Genomic DNA, 7,397 nt, shown 5'->3' on the forward strand with positions numbered 1-7,397 from the left:
CAAAAAAATACATGATTAGTAACGTGTGCAATATGTTTCTATACTGCCATTTGGAGGAGGGGGGGGGGTGGGGCTGGTGACGTTTAAGGAGCCACTGCGACCGATAGATGGTGATACACACGACCTTATCACATTGATGCCTGTTTAGTGAGATAGATAGATAGACAGACAGACAGACAGACAGACAGACAGACAGACAGATCACAGGGAATGAGACAGAGGAGAGAAAAGCACATACAGATAGGAAGAGAGGCTCACAGAGAGGAAGCGAAAGATGAAGAGAATAAGAGGACCCAAGATAAGCAGGGAAGATGAGGAGAAGGCATACTTACAAAAGAAACAAGGGAATCTCTGAAGCAAAGCACCTAAATCTGACAAAAAGAACCAACATGTACCCCGCTGAAACAGAAATCTCGCCCTACAAAATTTAACAGTAGCGAAGAGACAACTAGTGGCCACAAACAGCACCAGCAATCACAAGCCTGAGGCTGAAAGAGAGACACTGGCAGACTCTGGAACTGACATAAGGCAGCAAACTAATATCACGGGGCGTTCTCCCAGGCAATCACCAACCCCACCAGGCCGAAGGATGGACGGCAAGCCTGCATGCTACACTGAGACGCGGAAGAGGTGCCAGCAGAACACCTGGACATACCTGCGCGTGCCACCCTCAGAGACCCGTATGTGACGTCACACAGCATTCAATACCTGGGAACCTGCAACGCTTTGGCAAAACGTGCAAATCAATAGGTCAGTAACAAATCACGCCAATGAAGCTAAACTGAGAGAGGGCGGATGAGCAGAAAAAGACTGCGCGCTGAGCAAGGGGACAGGCACAGAAATGAGACAAGACTGAAACGAACCGGACTCCGGAGGCAGGTGGCAGCTCCTGGGAAGAGCTCCCTGGATTTCACTCCTCAGTGCCCAGCAGCCGGCCTGATGCCTCCTCTGTGGCGATGCCTCGCTCCTACCCCGGACTCAGCCTCCCCGGACCTGCTGCAGCTTCACAGGCAAAGGAACGTCACCGCGCCGCCGAAGATCACACAAGCACACACAACCTGCTTTTCCAGACAGAAAGAGAACTAACCGGCCTGCTTTTAACCACAGTCCCCGTGAGGTGTCAGGTCGGCATACTTTCAATTCTTTCTCGAGCGGAGGGGCCCGCCTGCACAAACACCCAATGGAATATTTCCGCCTTTAAGAGACTTCAATTTGTTTAAAAAAGGTTTAGGAAACAAGAAAGCATTCAGCCTCAGGTCTAAAGTAAACCAATAGTATTTAGTTCTCGAGCAAAAGCCAGGGAGATGAGACGCAAATGCAAAATTCTTAGACAGATGCATAACATTCTCTCTGGAATTCAAATAAGAAAGAAGATGCTGCAAAGGGGACAATTAACTGCACTCAAAGAACCCCTGACATAAAAGAAATCCCAGGGAAACACTAACGTGCAATCTTAAAAGCCACTAAAATTTCAACAAACTGCTCAAAAACTACAAGGAAGCCAGGTGAGATTCATGTCCTTACACAGGGGATGAGTGAAGGGAGCTTTGCGCGCAGTGCTAGTAGCGGGAAGGAATGCTGCCCAGCGAGGCGCAGAGGCAGCACAGCACGGATGTCCTTTCTGCTTGGTCACCGCGAACCGCACTTTACAGACACCAATGCCACATGTACCTGTGGTGATTGGGCCCTCAGGCCCTCATGCATACAAATGAGGGACGCAGGACACTGGATTACTGGTTCTGTGAACTGGCCACGAGCACGTGCGCTCGGCCCCTTTTATTGACAGGGTCACCTGACTCGTGACGCCTGTGGTGGGTGGGTGTTCAGTGTGGGTTACAGTGAAATGGAACACTAGAATGTATCCAGCCGGATACTACATCCCTCCCAAACTTTAATGAAAGTTCAACCAAAATGAAGTCCGAACCTGTGGGAGTAAACACAAATTACAAATAAACCAGAAGTTGGTGATCAAGACTTCCACGTAGTCTTTTTGCTGATGGTCAACTGCCGGCGAGGGTGTTCTGACAGCCGGGACCACTCCGTCTCCTTGGCACGATGTCCGAGTGCTCTACGGATGTGTTCTTTTGGACTTACACCGTGGAAGTGCGCCTCACAGTCTCTTTCTTGTACCGCCAACGGTGGAAGTGTGGGTGAAATGAGGGTGGACCATTGTTATTCAACTTTCTGCTGTATGCCCTGGAAGAGGTGTTTCCTCCAACTAGTAGTTGTCTTCTTATAGGACTCACCGTTGCAGGATATCCCTCTCACGGATACCCCTCTCTCGTGGGTGTCCCCTCTCACTGGACGACCCGGAGGCCCTTTTGTTGCCAGGCTTCCACTGGAACGGTTGACCACGCCTGGTCGCTCCAATCGCGTTGGAGGAGTCGCTACGGGTCCTTTTCCGTGTCCGAAGTTCCACCTAAAAGGGTGCTGTTGGCACTTGGTCCTTCGCGCTCTGCCTCTGTTCTCCTAGGATCTCCAGAGCCAGCTTCAACAGTCCATCTCTCGTCTTGAGATCCGCTGCCACCGGTGTCCCTGAGGCCTCTGCCCCTTGGATGTCCACGGTCCTGTTTCCGTGACGTCCCAGAGGTGGTTGTTACCAACGGACCGGCCTGCTCGTCTCTGTCATCCCCTGGTGACCTTCGGGTTAGCGCATCGACATATACTCCCAGTGAGGCTGATGTTGTTTTCCAGGTACTGGGTCGGGGTGTCCACGCACCTTCTCACTCCCCTCTTCGGGTACTCCTTCCGGTGTGTGTGTTGATCTGTCACGCACACCTCTGTGCTCTTCTCCTTTCTTCTTTGGGTGTTCTCCTTCTGGTGTGTGCGTGTTGATCTGTTCCGCACACCTCTGTGCTCTTCTCCTTTCCTCTTCGGGTGTTCTCCTTCTCCTTCCACTGCGACGTGATCCAGTCTCCCTGCCTTTTGCTCGTCCTTACCAGGCTTCCTCGTGTAGCGTGCACTCTACGCGTTTCCCTCTGGTCTTGTCCCGCCACTAGGACACTGTCTTCTTTTCGCTCTGTGACTGGACCGGTCGTCGCGACCTTCTGTCTCGTAGTTGCTTTTGATGTTGCTTCTGATGTAGAGTGATGTTACCGGACCCCTCTTCCTGCTCCTCCTGGTCCTCTTAGTGAACCTCTCATGGGGTCCTCTTCACTTTCTTCTCTCCGGCTCTGACCCTTGGCAGGTCAGTGTGCTCTCCGACCTCTTGTAGGTCTGCATCCTCCTTGCGACCAACTGGTGGTCAGCGTCGTCCTCCTTGCGACCATCTTGCTGGTCGGCTTCTTCCTCCTTGCGACCATCTTGCTGGTCGGCTTCTTCCTCCTTGCGACCATCTTGATGGTTGGCTTCGTCCTCCGCGCGACCATCGTGGTGGTCGGCAACCTTCGCGCGACCATCTGGGTGGTCGGCAACCTTCGCGCGACCATCTGGGTGGTCGGCAACCTTCGCGCGACCATCTGGGTGGTCGGCAACCTTCGCGCGACCATCTGGGTGGTCGGCAACCTTCGCGCGACCATCTGGGTGGTCGGCAACCTTCGCGCGACCATCTGGGTGGTCGGCTTCACAAGGTGCGTCACGTCGTGCGACTACCTGTGTTTGCTGAATTGCCGAGTGCTGGTGCATGCTTCTCTTCGTACCGTCGCGGTACATCTTCAGAGTCGCGTTGCTCCTTGCGCCGTGTGATCTCTGGTTGTCGTGCACCCACTCTTTTCCTTCAGTCACTGTGGCCGTGCTTCAGACTGCACCCTTTGGTTGCTTGCGTGGGGGCACTTGCTGCGCACTTCCTTCTGATCCTCTTTTGAGACTTGCTGCCTGATCGAGTCTCTTCAAACCGTGCCACCCGAGGCTGGTGCACTCTGGTGTCTTCACTCCTGCAGCGACTACCCCTGGCCAGTAGGCGTCACCGCACTTCACGCAACCTTGGCAGCAGGTTCTTTCCTGGAGGATTCCTCGTGTGCTCACTTGTCGGCGTTTGCCACCCCAGTGTGGGCAGTTGTGCTCAACCCCGCTCTGCTTGACAGTGTAGCAGCTTTCCTGCGCCGATGCGCTTGTGCGCGGTGCTGCGCTTTCCTTAGCCCATCTACCTGTGGAATTGCCTCTCCCCTTGCAGTCTCTGCGTGTCTGGGCAGCTTCCTTAAAGAAAACCACATGGAGAAACTTCTTCCCTGGCAATATTCATGGGTTGCAGCAAATCTTTCCTTTTGCTTCTCAATGAGGGTTGCCGTGCATTGTACCAGGTGCTCTGTCATGCCGTTTTGCTGTGTACACTGGCTTTGTGCCTCAGCACCTTTGCCCTTATCGCAGCCGCTATACACCTTTCACCGTCATTTGTATTGTGGGTGCGCTGTTGTACTTCGGCCACTAGATGGCAGTGCAGTACTTATTTCAACGATCCCGCAATTATGCACCATGCTGGGGACCTCGCAGCAACGTAGGTGCATCTCCTGTTTACTTTCACCCTTTTCTTTTAAATCTGTTTTCCCGATGCAGAGCGTGTCACTTCGGGCTCTCTCTCACCTCGTGGGAGGGGTGTGGGGGGGGGGGAACCATTTCCCAGCTCGTGTGAAACGTGGCCGCTGCTGCTGGCACCTTGCAGCATCAGGAACACCCGGTGTCTCGCTCTCCGGAGGAATGTATTTCCCGGCTGATGGCAGTGCCCGTTCAGGATTGCCGGCTACGCGCTCTCCGGCCTCGTGGAAGGACTCTTTTCCATATGGCTGTTGCTTGGGACACATGCAGGCTGCAGGACGAGTACTCCTTCCCGCGGTAGGTGTCCTTTCTTTATTTGGGGACCATGCTCTGACCCTCGCTATGCGCCCGCTGACACGGCCGCCTAAAACCCACAGCTCTCCTCCTTGCTTCAGCCCCCCCAGCAGCAGCGTCTCCGAGCTCACACGCTGCGCGGGGGGTGGATTGAGTAGGGGCTGCCGCCAGAGGCTACGAGCTTCCTTCGCTCCAGGCAGTTTCCCCTGGGACGGTCGTCTTCTCACCTCCTCCCCGCCGCCTCGCTCAGCACACGCCGCGTGGGGTGGGGGAGGTTGCCGCTGCACCCGGGGACTGCTTGCTTAACTTCTTTACGCTATGGGCACAGGTCACTTTGTTTGTCCCTTCAGTGCCTCACCTTCGGCCAGCGGGTGGGCTCCGCATGGTCCACGCCACTCCGGGGTTCGCGGCCGATGCGGGTGAGCTCCGCTCGGACCGCTCCTCCTCTGCTACTGCCCCTCAGGGGGGGGGGGGCTCACCGCGCCAGGCTCGGGGTGGACACCCGTCGTCGTGTTGCGGGGTCACGGTGCCGCGGCCAGATACGGGTGGGCTCCGCTCGGCTCGCTCTCCTCCCCCAGGGCTCTTCCACGCAGGGGGCAGATTAAATCAGGCACATGAGGTGTGAGGTGGGCTCACAGACACCTCGCTTCACGCCGGGGCTCTTCACACGCCCGCAGGCGACCAGGTGCTGTTCTCGCCTGCTGGGGGGGGGGGGTCCTTCACGCGGCCAGCTCTCTCCCCCTTTTCCCAATCGGCTGGGCTGCTGCAGGCAAAGCCGGATACTACAGTACCCCCCTTTCAGCAGTGCTCGCGCTGGTCACATCGCCAACATACGGGAGAAAGGACAGGGTGCTGCAAAGCTTCTCAAATTGTCACCAAGCGCTTTAGTTAGTCCTTTTGCGAGGCCCTGCCTCCACCCAGGCCAGTGCTTTAAATGGGCCGGTACTAAGTTCCGGCACTTTCTTTCTATTGTGAGAGGGAGAGTACCTGCACTTCTTAAGAGAGACGCAATACTTTTAATTGTAGAGTAGGCACTTCAAGCAGTGCCCAGGCCTAGTCGGCAGCACCGCCCTCCTGCACCAGGCTCCAGGCGCTACCACCGGGGGAGGAATCCCTGTCAGACGATGGATAATGGGAAGGAAGAAAGAGGAAGGGAGGGAACCAGTGACAAAGGCAGTAAACAGTGAAGAAAGTGAGCTAGCAAGAGTGAGGCGAAGCGCATCCCGGGGCGGTGCAAGGCTGATGTCAGCCAGGTACAGTCTGCAGCCTCCGTGTGCCTGTGCATTGGGTTCTCCACTTTGGAGACGGCATAGACAGTGTCGACTCCGCAGGGCGAGAAGGCACTTTACAAAGAGAACCGCTCCGAACTGGCTCCAGGTAACCAACAGTGGAGTCTGCCTGGAATATGATTACAAGGGTGGGCCCAGCTACTCACAGGGTTACAATCCCAGTTTTATCAGGACCAAGGGAGGCAGAACTGTCCCTGACAGCCAGATTTGTGAGGACGTCACCTGAAGTCTGCACTATCTTGTTGGAACAGCCAAGTCAAGTCATGTATATTTCGGTCAATCAAAACCATTAATTACAAATCACAAATGATTTGAAAGGTTCACAAACAATTAAGCGTATTGGGGGTTGGAGGAGCACTCCTATGTTACAAATTAAACCTATACTAGAGAATGGTGCTACAGCACTACACTTGCTGTCGATCCAAGTGTGACCAAATCAAGAGACTGTTACAAGTACATTAACTTGATGGTGCCGTGCACAGTTCACTGGGTGCTAATACCCAAGTCTCATAGGAGACGGATAATCAAACCATGGAATACATTAAACCATTGATACGTCTAAATATCCAATTTATATGTCAATAGTTAAATCATAATGAAAACACATGATTAAACATACACTATATATACAATTTTCAACACATGTGTGTAAATATATCCACGATGGTAGCTTCAGTCTGATGACTATACATAATTCAGTCCATTAACATAAAGTAGACTTTTGTTCATGAATGCCCGATGCATTTCTGGACGAAAAAGTCCCTTCGTCAGAGGCCAACCTATCACAAGGATGATGTCATCAGTGATGTCATTTGAGATGTCATCAGTGATGTCATGAGTGATGTCACTGACCATGTCATGAGTGATGTAATATGTGACGTCATCAGCAGTGGATTGCGGGTGCGCGAGTTATAGTTAGCTGAACTAACTATAACGGGGGAATTTCAATGGTTTTGTACGAGAGAAATGTCCAACTAACTATAACGCACCTGAAACCTATGGTTTTTTCAGTGAATTTCTAAGGCTTTTTAAATGCTAATTCCTAACTATAACGTGCCTGAAACCTTTGTTTTTTGTAGTGAATATATATATATATATATGTTCACTCAAATTGCCCAAGCATTTCAAGGACGCACTCACAGTGTATGCCACCATCCGGTTTATTTATGGAAAACAGCCAGCGTCTTCAATCCATCTTTTAAAATTTTTAAGCCTGACGCGTTTCGAAGCCAAAAGCCTCTTCCTCATAGGCAGCTTGATAGCGAGTGAACAGAAAGGCTTCAATTTGCTATTTACAAGCATGTACTCAATTTATGCGCCCCCAGTGGGCTGATGCTGAGTGCA

The 7,397-nt window shown here is 52.8% G+C and overlaps 1 protein-coding gene across 3 annotated transcripts in view; it reads right to left on the reverse strand.

Moving 5' to 3' along the window:
* Positions 1–1,075, reverse strand: part of LOC146839628 (membrane-spanning 4-domains subfamily A member 15-like) — a 111,634-nt gene extending 110,559 nt beyond the window's left edge. Inside the window, exon 1 of one of the 3 annotated variants that reach the window (XM_085651716.1) lies at positions 864–1,075. The gene's annotated coding sequence lies outside the window, so the exon portion shown is untranslated. The remainder of the gene's footprint in view (positions 1–863) is intronic. The other 2 variants (XM_085651713.1, XM_085651715.1) reach the window with 2 other exon arrangements.
* Between the last annotated feature and the right edge of the window lie 6,322 nt (positions 1,076–7,397).

Source organism: Triturus cristatus, chromosome 4_1 (assembly GCF_964204655.1).
Source record: "Triturus cristatus chromosome 4_1, aTriCri1.1, whole genome shotgun sequence".
Classification (NCBI taxonomy): Eukaryota; Metazoa; Chordata; class Amphibia; order Caudata; family Salamandridae; genus Triturus; species Triturus cristatus.